Here is a 14,040-nt window from a genome sequence, read left to right on the forward strand (position 1 = left end):
CCTTACACTCACACACAGACACACTACACTAGTTGTTGTTGTTAATGCTGCTCCTGATGTTGCTGTTGCATTGTTGCCGCAGTGGTTATTATTATTGTTATTGTTTTTATTTTTTATTGTTATAATTATTGCTATTACTATTATTGTTGTTGCTGTTTTATCCTGTTTCTGCAATTGATTGTTGTGGCCTTTTTTTTATGAAATGTAAAAAAAAAAAATGTTAAACGTTAAATACGTCGTTTTATCTACACTCGTGTACATCAGCTATACAGAAATATACACTTGCACACACACATACGGCGACATCGACGTTGGCGTTAACATTCATATTAACGCTGGCAGCGCAACGTCAGCGAGCGAGCAGCAGAAGCAGCAAAAATTAACAAGCGCGAGAGAGTAAAAAATAGAAATCGAAAAAAAAATTAAAGAAAACGCAGAAGCTCGTTGGAAATGAGGTCCCGTTACTCGTTGCAACTTTCACGTTGCCTGCATGCGTTTCATTTCGCCGTCTGGCAACGCTGTGCGTCAAAGTTAAAAGCGAGCCGTTTTTACTGCTCTTGCTACTGTCGCTATTTTCTTCCAAGTTTGTTCCACACAAATTGTTTATCTTGTTATTTTCGACAAATGCATTTGTAACATATTTATGAATATATAGGCTATGTTTTCCAATCGCAGCTTTTACGTCCACGCCCCACAGAGCAGCCGCTATAAAATACACAATGCGACCAAATAAGAAAATAAGAAGAGGATGTTCAATACAGTATATGAAAGAACCTTCGCACGCAACAAAAATAACATAAAATCAAGAATGGGAAAAGGGCGTATGGTAGGATGTAAAGAACATCTGCAAGGGGGCCAGTCGCACTGTTATTTGTTGCTGTTGTTGTTGTTGTCGTCGCCGTTGTTGTTATATGCGAGAATTGGCTTTATTTTGACGTTCTGTCTTTCGCTATCCTTGTTAATGCGCGGGTGAGTGTGTGTGCGTGTGTCTGGGGGTATAACACCCACCTAATGTGTGTTCAATGCGCTGGGCAGCGGAGTGATAGACGCCTTCCTTGCGGCTGCAATTTTTGTCATTTGCTTACTGCGTTGCGAATCCGGTTCGTTCTTGTTTGTTTTATAATTTTTGTTTAATGTAATTCACTTTTCACTTGATTCTGCACACACTTCAAAAGAATATGTTAAAAAAAATGTTGAGTAATTTTTGCATATCTTTTCAGTAGCTCTTTGTTTAATAACTGAGTTGTTGCTGTTATTTTATTTCTTTTATTTTTGTAGTATATTTAAGGCTCTTTTTGTTGTTTGGGAATCTGACGTTTGGTGCCTGTTTCGAGCGTTTTTCTCCGCAGCGTTCATATGCCGTTACTCGTTGGTCGCGACGGAATGAAGGACTTTTTATTTATGTGTATGTCCTCGTCGCAGCCATCGTCGTCGTCGCTGTCGCTGCCGCAGTCGCGTCGCTGCCGGAGCTCCAGTAATTTCTCTATGTCTATGGCTATGCCTGCGCGCGCTTGCTATGTATATATATGTATGTACACATGAACATATTTATGTGCATATATTTGTATATGCTTGCTATTGGGAGTGTATGTCTGTATTTGAAAAAGTTTCTGCGAGCGACGCCGCCAAAACGCCACACAGAGACAGCCCGCCGCACACACAGACAGCCAACCAAACTCTAGCAGTCCAGAAGCTCAGCTAAGTCGCGGTGTTGCCATCGCCTATGTACATATGTATGTGGAGAGACCTTGTACGTGTATTGTATATGAGTGGGCGTGTGTGTGTGTGAGTGAGTGTGCTTGTACTTGTACACGCGAATTGAGATGACGACAACAGCGACAGCGACGACAACAGTGACTGCGAGGATATTGTTAGCTACACTGCAAGAGAACGCATAGCGACAGTTGAGCACAATCGAACTTGTGTTATCGATACTATTTTAACATATTTTATTGTGAGCATTATTATAATTATTATACTATGCAAAATATACCTACATATATATATATACAGTATGTACGAGTTTTATTTTATAAGAAATGTACAAACACTAATTTTTTGTTATTAATATAATATGATTTGCAAGCCTAAAAACAGTATATACAGTATAGAACTAAATTTCGCTCAGTGTATGCATTTTGGCGCCTGACATCACTACACATATCGTCATCTGCGAAATGTACTATATCGTCGTCTTCGTCCTATCCGCCATCGTGGCCCTCCGCCATCCGCCTTTGCTGTCGCCTTGCGTTTGCCTATGCCTTTGCCTTTGCTTTTGCCGTTGCCTTTGAATTTGCCTTTACCACCGTATCTACGTTATCGTAGTCGTTATTGGCACGACGGCCGTCGCTGCTGTCACAGTCAGCACCGTATGGTATTGGGGTTGGCAACTAAAAGTAAATGGCGCCACCCCCAAAAATGGTCTGTACCAGAGTCAGAGGTAGCCTCAGAACAAGAGTCGGAGTTAAAGGCGGGCGCGGAGACGAAGACGGCGGCGTGGTCGTATCCACCCGCCTCATATTCACAGTGGTCATAAATAGAATTTTTGTTTACGTAGTGGTGAGCTGCTGGGAAGCGAAGCAGTTGACGATCCCCGAGCTACCTCTTACTGAGACCATGGCCAGCTCACATCAAGCCTGCCTGCCATGCCACTGCTAACGCCGGCTGTGACTGCGGCTGTGACAGCGGCTGCGACTGCGACTGCAACTGCGACAGGGACAGCGACAGCAGCAGCAACAGTGACAGCGGCTCCACGCGACTCGGCGTGAATTCTTTACGGTTTGTTATGTTTTGCGATACCTTCCCTGCGACTGGGTGGGTCACTGTCTCTCTGTATTGGTGTGTGTGTGTGCAGGGTGGTTGCTCTGCCGGCGTCCATATGGGCAACTGGCAGCGCGTCGTCCTCGTCTCTGTGGGCGGTGGGGTGGCTGCTACGGTTATGCTTATGCGCCTGCTCCTGCTCGCAACTTGCAGCTCTTGCTGCGCTCGTTGCTTTTGGCGCCCCTCGAACGTATGCAATGATTTTTTCTTTTGGTTTTCCTTCTCTCCGAACTGGGGGTTGCGAAACTAAATTTCCTTAACATTCGTGGGTTTGTGTGGGGAAAATGTTGTGAAAACTAAATGTACGAGAGGTATCCAATGGTGTCTATGTGCTGTGTGTGTGAGTGTGTTTATGTGTGCGTTACTCGATTCTTTTACTCGTTGCCCATGTTGACTCGTTACATTTGCAAAAATTTAATACCAAAATATACATAAATAAATTAACTTATTGCTGGATAAAAAGCTTATGAAATGATAAATCGAAAATGCTAATTCCTGATAACACTACAAAATATTTTCGATTGTTAATTTTTGAATTTATTTATTATTATTAATGCCAAAACGGAAATCTTGCGCAAATAATTTTTTCTGCAGTATTTTTCATAGTACAGTCGAGTCTCGATAATTTTTACCCCGCCAAATCGAAAATCCTCTATCCTCTCGAAAATTCTCCTCCTATCCTCTTGAATTTATTTTTAAATCGAAGTTTTTTGAGTGCAGCGGTTAGCTAACTAAATACAGCAATAAAGTGGTATTTTCAAAATTTAAATTCAGTTCACATTTTTGTATACCCTAAACTCATTGAAAATAGGAAATTAAATTGGTTAATGGATTTTTGAGAACGTATGAAACAGACAGATAAGGATGGCGATATATAGCTATTCCCCTCTGCTCGTCCGTATGAAGGTCGAGATGTTATAATTCAAAAAAACTATTAGCTTGAAAATTTACATGTATACTCGTGAATATCATACGTAGTACCAGTTTATCATTTTTGTTCGATAGCTCATCTAATTTCTTTCTTACATTCTACTGTTAAAACTAGAGACTTCAGATTTATTGTATAGGTATTGCATTAATGTTATCGATTCTAGGTGTCTTTTTTGGATTGATTCCGAGAGAAGTTTGAAAGTTGAAAATCATGAAATAGAGTTTGTGACTGGGATTCTTGCTCGAAGTGGGCTTTTAAATGTACGCTTTTTTGCGTTTATAAATATATTTGAGAAAACAACAAATTTATTGTAATAGCATGTTCGTCAACAGTAAGAGAGAGACTACGAGATTTTCTGAAGCCTTTGATCAATTGGTATTTCAATAACTCTTCGCCTCAGATATCCACATATACACATTTAAGTTCTATAAAGTACACATAAATCTATATTGAAAATTTGGAAATTCTTTATTAAAAGATATAGAAGATATAATTTTATAACTGATCGATAAGGTTTTTAGTCAATAACAATCAAACAAAACTGGCTATAATTTTTGATCAGGCAAATTTGATATACGCGTTCGTTATACTCGTACACGTACGTACAATTTTCTGTTGTAGCTCTTGTACTTTTTCAGATGGACGCGCTCAAGCTCAACAATTACTACTAATTTTTTAATTTATTGTTAAATAAATACTTTTTTCCCCATTAGATGAGTTTATTCCAAAGTCAAGTCTGCCAATAAGGAAAAGCCGATACTCCCTTTTCATATAAAAAGTTCGACTAAATATAAGCTTTTAGCCTTTTTTGAAGCTCTGGTATTTTTCTAGCATTGACGAACTCTACTTAATTTCAAGCTTCATGCTTAAAGCTCCTGATAGTCGACGGCAAGAACATTTCTATATGAGCTTTTATGATGCTTTGAAGAGGCTTTATCAGAAAGCTGAGCTATGAAATACGCCCCCTAGCGCTGTCCTTCACAACTATGAATATGCTAACTAAGGGGTTGGCAATGACTGACTAAGTGAGACGCATGCGTCGCTCTCTTCTACACTCTCATTGTCTGCCTCTCTGAGATGCCCTCCAGCTCTATTTCGGACGCTCTCTGATGATGTCCATTCGATTCGTTCGTCGTTTTGAGGTTAAAGCGATGCAAATGTCAAAGACATGATTCCAGTTACAATTTCTGTTTTAGTGCTTTCTGTGCACTTGGACCACATGTCAGCGTATACAAATCCCCCCAAAACGGTATTTCGCGAACACGACAAAGTATTTTAAAGCAATAATTTTAATACAGAAATAAAATAAAAATACACTATTTATATATTTTTTTTACTGATTATTTTTGTGTGTAAAATGTGTTCAATGTGTTCGTCATGCAATTTTCGCGCTGTTCAGAACGCGCGCGTGTTCTCCTGACTTTTGTGTGTGCATCGATGTGTGTTTTTATATGTATATACGTGACTGTATTGGCTGTGTGTGTTTTACTCATTATATGAAGTGTCTTGCCAATCGGCAGCTGACAATTGGCAGGTGCATTGATTTTCATGCTGGTTAACTAGCTCTTCAGTGTTAAGTCTTAAAAAAACGCACAGGAAATTTAATTAAATAAATGCAGACCCATAAGGGTGCTACATCATCACGCGGATACACACACTTGCACTCACATAGGCCAATGCACTATGGGTCAAATTTACAAAATTTTATTGCAAATCCATTAGGTATACCCCATTAGTAAATGTTACATACTCAGAATTTTAACAGAGGCGCGATCTGCTAACAAAACTGCTGTTAAACAGAGCTGTTATGCATGACACGCACATTATTAATATTGTAAACAACTTTATATGAATTTCAATCGCCAATTGAAATAAAAATAATGGCAATTAGATTAAAATTGTTGGTGAAAATATGGAATCGGGCTTGTTCTTTGTTTTTACGTGTTTGTATTGTCCAAAATCTTTATGTGATGTGAAGTTTTGTGTAAGCCAAAAAGCTGTCATTGACATCATTTCAAAATAAATTTTTGTCTTTGATAAGAGAAAACTTGTGTTTGCAGCATTTTGTAGCAATGAAACTACGCCCATTTTATGGAGTATTCAATTCCGAACTAAGACCTTTAAGTTCAACGTGCACTTTTGCGCACTTTTTGCGCAATTTCATTTTTCAGCAACTAACCTCGTCTCAGATGGAAATAAGCATGTCCGAAAGGCAGGACTTTTCAAATTTTGAGTTTTATGGTATGCTTGCTTCAGATAATGAAGAATACGATGATTAATAATAAAAGAGTTACATATATTTTAATGTTATTTGTGCTTAAAATCATAAAATATAACCTTTTATTCCTTGAAAAAAATGTTTGTTGTAGAAGTTGCTACTATAAAAACTATATAATTTTGATAAATTTTTACAACATGAAAACACACCTAATATGTGAATTTGGTGTAAATAATTTAAAAAGCAAGAAGTTATGACAGCTAATAATATGAAAGAGAGGCGGTGCCACACCTATTTTTTCATCACAAACGCGTGTTGCGAACGAAAGTCAAATGCAAAAAAAAAAAATTAATTATCTTGACTGGTTCAAAAGATATTAATTCCAAAAAAACAGGCTTTTGACCCATAGTGCAATGTTACACACACATACACAGATATCTGCTGCCTGTGGAGGCGATGCGTTGTAGCAACATGTCTTTGACTCAGATATTCGCACTCGTACTTTTTGCCCATCACTTACAGCTACACGCACACACGTGCACAGTCTCACATACACACACACGCACTCACACTTGCACGCATTGGGATTTCGTGCTCGTATTTATAAATTTATTATTATGACTAAATTGTTAACGTTCGTATGAATCGCTACTCTCTCGCTCTCTCTCTCTCTGTGCCCCTCTCTTTTCCCACTCTCTCGCTCTTTTGCCCTTCGAAATGTCAAAATATTGCGGAAATAAAATTTTTTGACTCGCGTTCTCAGCTGCGCTGCACAGCGCGACGTTGCCAGCTGGAAGTTTGCCTTTCGCAGCGAAGTCACATGCTTTTGAGCTTTCTAATGCCAGGGCAGGCAGTCGCGCAGTTGTCAGCAGTTAACATATGCAGGGTAAGTTTTTTACTGTGCAAAGTCCCATCTATATATTCAAAGCGTTACTTCAATTACAAAGTATTTGTATTGCGCAATGACAGATTTGACTGCATTTTGAAAATGAGAATTTCACAAGCAACATTCATTTGCACTTTAGCCTCTTGCACAACGTACCCTGTCTGCTTTCAGCCCTAGATATGACAAGAAGAGCTGAAGACCCACAGCTGGCACCACTGCAATAACGGCTCTCTCTCTCCCTCTATGTGTGTGTCACTCTCTCGTCAATTTGCGTTCGTTTTGGTGCTCTGGCGTATCGCTCTGGTGCGTATCGTCGTCTATGGCAAGTGGCATATCGGCTGCAAGTTTAGTCCTGACTCATACGCGTAGTTGAAAAGTCCTTCGAATAGCCTTCTCAAAGTGCGCAAATCAAATATATTTTTTTCCAGTGTCTTACCTCTCTGTGTATGTGCGTATCTATCTATCTATATATATATATATATATATATATATATATATATATATATATATGTATATGTATGTGTGTACATTATATATTTATATACATATATTTGTACTTAAATATTTGTGTGTGTCTGTGTGTGTATTTGTCCATGTTAGCGTACACGCACGCGTGTGTTATTGTAGATGTGCGTGGGTGTGTTAAAAACAAATATAAGGTTTGAGCTAAGCAAAGGCAAGAACAAAAGCTGTGATTCCAAACCAAAGGCGCGAAGTAGCTTAACCAGGCAAAGACATGGCACAAGACACAGGACAGAAGGCAGAAGTGGTAATGTTGCCTGATGTGGTTGTGATTTTCTTTTTCTGTTGAGCTTCCATTGTTGTTGCATTCGATAAAGTACAGCATCTAAAGGCGTCGAAATCATCGATGAGGCACGATACTGAGCGGCTGGCTGCTGGCGACAAAGAAAGCGAACAAAGAAAATGCTAAAACCGACATCCTTTGTTTAAGCTAAACGATTCGCAAATCGGGGGGCACTTCATTTGTGAGCCGCAGATTTTGTGCTGTCCTCTTTGGCCGCTTCATTTACCGCTAACTACTTGTGGGTTGCTATTGGTTAATTTTTTGTGTTATTGCTAAAGCCCCGTTTATCGTGCACAGTTGTACGTTGTCGCTGTCGATATCGCTGTCCCAGTCGCAGTCGCCGTCGCAGTCGCTGTCGCAGACATTCTGAGTCAGCGCTTAAATCTGCCGCCCACCTCTAGCACGGGCTTACGAGGAGGGTAGTTTTGTTATTGTGTTTTCATTTCTCTTTTTCCTCTCTTATTATTATTCTTCAACTTCAACCACTTACCACCGCTGCCATCGCTGACGCTGTCTACGTCATCAATATCGACGACGCCCGCGCCTTGCACCCTGCTCCGTTTTCTGCTGTTGCTGCTGCTGCTGGGGCAGCCATACAACAACAAACTAAAACTTGGTGTCATTGGCACTCTCCTTTCTTCTTTTCATTCTAGCTTCTATATATGTATTTTGTGTTTAAACTTTCCGCTGGTACATCGCGTGCTCGACGCGCATAAAGTTAAAATAAAACTTGGCGAACGCACAGAAAATCAATTGATTAAAGAGTTGTGTATACATACATATGTACATATGTATATACATGTAAAGCGAGAGAACGAAAATGAAAAAGAATTAGGCAGGTGTTAGAGAGGGAGTAAGACTAACGGTACACTATGCGCATCAAGCTTTCAATATTGCTTTAGGGCTATGATTTACATGATACGAACGAACCACTGTAGTCGGTGACAACAATAACAAAAACAACAGCAGTAACAAAAACAAAAACAACAACAGTAACAGCTGTCCAAAGGCTGACGAAAGAAGAGACACAAATCTAAATGAAATGAACTATTAAAAAATTTTTTGAGTAAAACAAACATAAATATAAATGATAAATATAAATAAAATAAAATAATAAATAGAATAATTATAAAGAATATATGTTTGCATTCGTATAAGATTCGCCATTGTTGCACTCACAACTGCTCACCGCTCACTGCTCGCCGGTAACGTAACCGCTTAACGCTCTCATCACCACTGACCACTAACACTGACAACCACCAATACCGACCACCACCACCACCACCACCACCACCACCAACCAAGCAACCTACTAGATAGACATAAGAAACACCAACCAAGCAACCAAGCACAACTCAACTTAACTCAACTCAACTCTGCTTTGAGCCTCGAATCTCGACTCGACTCAACTCAACTTATATATTTGGAACAAAGACAGCGCGCTCTTTGATGACGCTTCTCACAATGTCGTCAACGTTTTCATTTGCAAAATGTGAGCGATCCTTTACAGTTATAACTTACTACATATCTAGATACATAGATGAATATGTAGATACAACTTATTTAGGTATATGGGCATTTCCATTACATTAATCTTTTGAATCTATCACTAATGTTATTGAAAATTAAAGTTTGCTTTTCTTCAAGTTTATGCTGAGTGAATGTCCATATACAAATGCCTTGAACCAGTTCTCGTTCTTGTTCTTGTTCTTGTTCTCGTTCTCACTTTCAATGAATAAAAATACATTTTAACTAGTTTAGTTGCCTATCCGCACACGCCCTTACCTTAAACCCTTACACACCGAAGCTCCAGAAAATTTTGCTATCCAAAATATTATTTATTTTGCCAACTAGTGGCAATTTTTTTGTTTCCCGTTCTATATTTTATTTATGTAACCATTAGCTAACTAGACTTACAAACATAATTCTTCTTTTCCAAGGTTCCGTTGTACAACATCTTGATTTTAGGAGCTACAACATAAATCAAGCCATACTTTCATAATTTCCTGTCTCTAGCTCGTCTAACTATCTCTTCAGCATTTCCATTTATTTATTCTCCAAGCTTTCCACCAACATGCAAAGTCATGCACCTGCCTTAGATGTCCAATTATTATTTTTGTACATTAATGCATAATCTGTAGTTAGAGTAATACCCAAGTTTTCCAAATAAGTTCCACATTGGACAATCCATCTGTAAATACATTTCTGCTCTGCTTGCTTTCTCCTACTCATAATAATCAATAAGTCAGTCAGTCAATAGAACCTTTGCCAAATAATTTCAAGCTATAAGTCCGAATTGTGAATTGAATGAATAAAATAAACAGAAAATTTCGTTAACTTTTTTATAATTATTTATTTTTTATTTATTTATTTTATTTTATTTTTTTTTGTAGTTCCTACGTTTAGTGCGTTCGTTCATTCGTGCGCTCGTTATCTTTAACAATTTCATTAGATAATATAATATAAAAATATATATAATATAAAAAATCGAAAACCCGGCGACAGAAAAGCGAAAATTAAAACAGATTATGTAAAAGTATGCCGAAAGTGTTTCTAATCTTAAGTTCTTCAAATTCTCTCTTAAAATAATTACAATACACACAAAATTCACACAAACAAAACAATATAAAAACAACAACAACAAAATCCAATCGAACAATCATTTATCGAAATAAACGCAGCCGAATCTGAGCAATCGATTAGTACCAAAGCATATGAGTTTTTACCAGAAGGTAAGTTAAACAGAACAAATATTAACGAACAAAAAAAACAAATGTTTTCTTTTTAGCTCTGTCTGTCCGTCCGTATGTATGAACGCGTGGATCTCAGAAGATATAAGAGCTAGAGACTTGAAATTGTTTTTCCTAGATCCGTGTATAGCACGCGCATATCGAGTTTTTCTTTAAATATCGATAATTACTCCCGATATTTTATTATCGGTTAAAAACCTTATCGAAAGCTAGTTATTTAATTATATCTCCTACACCTTTTTATACCCTGAACCCATTTTCAATGGGAAATCAGGCAGAAGAAGGCGTGGCAGACCCCACAAAGTATATATATTCTTGATCGGGGTGACGAGCTGAGTCGATTTGGCCCTGTCCGTCTGTCTGTCCGTCCGTCTGTCCGTATGTATGAACGCGTCGATTGTAGAAGATATAAGACCTAGAGAAATTTTTTTAAAAATGTCCGTATTTACAGCGCGGAATCGAGTTTATCATTAAAAATCGATAACTCATCCCGAACTTTTTTTATCGATAAAAAACCTTATCGAGAATTAGTTTTAAAATTATATCTTCTACACCTTCATTGCTAGAGTCTCCAAAGTTTTAATGTATGCTTATATGCAATTTATGCAATTTCGCTTTTTGTTAAAATTTACCCCCCACCTCTATATCCCCCCCTTCACCCTCACTTTTGTAAAAGGCGCATTTCAAATACTAGAGACTTTACTTTGGCAAATACATGCATATTCATGTTATTATTATAATCTAAAAGTTTCTTGAAGATCGTATGACGCGAAAAATTATTGAAATATCTATTGCTCCAAGGGTTTAGGGGATCTCGTAGTCGAGCAGTCTCGACTAGAGCTTTCTTACTTGTTTATCTAATAAAAACATTCAAGTTCAAGTCAGATGCCAGTATAGCTAATTGTGAATGATTCATAATTTTTTTAAAATTGTCAAATATTCAATAGAGTATGTAGATCATATGCTGAAAGTTTCATTAAATTCCGTTAAGTCAATCGACGTTAAAAAATAATAAAATGTTTGACCAGTTAACAAACGCACGTGCAACAGCTAGCACATTCTTAGAATCACATCAGCTGTTAGTTTGGTTTACTTTTGCTGGATGGCGCTGCAGCAATGAATCCATTTCAGTTTTGCCAACGTAGCTTCCAAAAGTGAGATGGCGTAGTGAGTAGCTGCGTGTCGCTCGATCGAGAAGTCGCGGGTTCGAATCCCGAGCGGCGCAACTGACGTTAATGTTTTTAATTGTTTCAAAATATTTATTAAATATTATTATTAAATGAGTTTTCTATTTCATTTATATTTTTAAATACATCGAAATTGAAATTTTTACCATACTAAATGTGCATTTCTATTAGTTTGGTTCAGGGTAGTATCTAGTCGAGCACTCTCAACTAGAGTTTTCTTACTTGTTATATTTCTGATACCGGCTCCAAACTCACCAAACTCCCCAGTGAAGGTCAGATGCCAGTATAACTAATTGTGAATGATTGGCATTTTTATACCCTGAAACCATTTTCAATGGGAAATCAGGGTATAATGTGTGAAAAAGTATGTAACGGGCAGAAGGAGTCATCGCAGACCCCATAAAGTATATATATTCTTGATCAGCACGACGAGCTGAGTCGATATAACCCTGTCCGTCCATATGAGTGCGTCGATCTCAGAAGTTATAAGAGCAAGAGAGCTGAAATTTGGCATGCATACTCGTGTGTACTATACGCAGTACAAGCTTATAATATTTTTTTCGATAGCTCATCCGATAACTTTTTTAAATCGAGAATAATCGAAAAATTGATTTTGTTTTTTCCGCCTAATTTAAAAATTTGTGGATATAGAAACTTCAGATTTACTGTGTATACATTTGATCGATACAAAGATTTTGTAAATTACAGATTTTGGATACCACGTCCCCTTCGCTCCCAATTTGTAAAAAACGCATTTCAAGTACTAGTTACTTGTACTTTGGAATGTACACACATCTTCATATGATTACGCTCGGAAAGTTTCCTTCAGATTGTATGTCTACAAAAGAAATTATTCAACAAATAAATTGTCATAATATTGCCCACACTGCAGCGCAGCCCAAGCGCAGTCGCTGCTAACTGCGCAGTCAGCAGAGCGCGTGATTATACGTGCATGTGTGCATAGAAGAAGTGCAGAATGAGTGAAATATCAGCTTAGAGGGTTCAGGGTATCTCCTTGTCGAGCAGTCTCGACTAGAGTATGAAATTACTAGAATTCTCAGCAGTTCGTTTAGTTTAGATTTGTTAGATGGCGCTGCAGAAGTGAACCTATTTCAGTTTTGCCATCGCATATTTTAATTTTGTTAGCAGCGCGCCGCTCAGTCGAGGAGTCGCGAGTTCGACTCCAGAGCGCACAATTTATGTTTATTTTAAATGTTTCAAAATATATAATTATCGCAATATACATATGTATGTATGTATGTATATATATTGAGTGACATAAAAGCTTAGCCGAAAACGAGTCGAGTGAAAGAGTGAGCTCTTACATGACTCAAGGCAGAATATTCAGCCGAGCAAGAAAATAATTAAAGTAGTGGGAGTGGAAGTGGAAGTACATGATTTGATAAGTTCGCTTACAGACACAAAAATGATCATACATGTAGCAGTGTGTGTGTACATGCTTGTCGCGAACAGATTTCAAGTTTTCTGCACAATTGCTTGTGCATACATAGAAAGAGAGAGAGCATAGGGAAAAAAAAGAGTAATTGAGAGAGAGTAACTCAAAAATAGGGCATAGCATATGAAAATGTGATTATGTATGTTTGAGCGCTCGCAGCGCACTGAGTTTGTTAAGCCGAGCAAATACGAAGAAAATGCTTGCAAAAACTCGAGTGATTCGACGCCTTTACGCTTTGGCATCTTTTTCATTCCGCTTTAAGGTTTCATTTATTTACGCTCATTTTATTGAAGACCGTAAGTTATCAAACTTTGAATATACAGTGCTTATCATAATTATAGCCCACTTTTAATCCACTGAAACGAATCGGCTGAAAACTTTTCCCAAATGGCATATTTCCTCAAAATCTTCAAAAATGAGTAGTTCAATATTTCAATTATGAATGGCAAAAAACTTTTTCACTTAAAATTCACGATTTAATAATGATTTCATAAAAAGTAAAAAAAAAAAAAAAACAAAGAAAAACAGCACCATTTTCTGTATCAAAATTATAGCCCATATTCATATTTTTGTAAAAAAAAATCCGAATTCCTGGCGGATTGATGGAAAAACTAATGTTAATACTTAGTCCGGCCTCCATTTGTCTTAGTTAACTCAAAAATTCTCTTCCTCATTGAAACCACTAAATTTAATAAAAGGTCCTTTTCGAAACTTTGTCATTCATTTAGAATTTGCGTTTTAAGATATCCAACTGTTTCCAACTGGCGATTTTTGGCATACACACGTATTGCAAGATTACCCGAGACATTTTTATCGCGTTGAGATCCGAAAAACATGCTGGCCAGTCAAGGACATCAACATGACATTCCTCCAAACACTCTTCTGTACGTCTGCTCACATGGATTCAGGCATTATCCTGTTGGAAAACCATTGGTTTCTCACGTAATTCCCTTAAATATGGATTAAGACTACTATCCAGAGCCTGAA

At 37.7% G+C, this 14,040-nt stretch overlaps 1 protein-coding gene across 5 annotated transcripts in view; it reads left to right on the forward strand.

The window, feature by feature from the left end:
* Window positions 1-4,982: 4,982 nt before the first annotated feature.
* LOC6586324 overlaps window positions 4,983-14,040 on the forward strand; it is a 157,869-nt gene continuing 148,811 nt past the window's right edge. The window contains exons 1-2 of one of the 5 annotated variants that reach the window (XM_032733175.2): window positions 4,983-5,000; window positions 10,342-10,392. The gene's annotated coding sequence lies outside the window, so the exon portion shown is untranslated. The other 4 variants (XM_032733176.2, XM_032733177.2, XM_032733178.2 and 1 more) reach the window with 4 other exon arrangements.

This window comes from Drosophila mojavensis, unplaced genomic scaffold, assembly GCF_018153725.1.
Source record: "Drosophila mojavensis isolate 15081-1352.22 unplaced genomic scaffold, ASM1815372v1 contig_136, whole genome shotgun sequence".
Classification (NCBI taxonomy): domain Eukaryota; kingdom Metazoa; phylum Arthropoda; class Insecta; order Diptera; family Drosophilidae; genus Drosophila; species Drosophila mojavensis.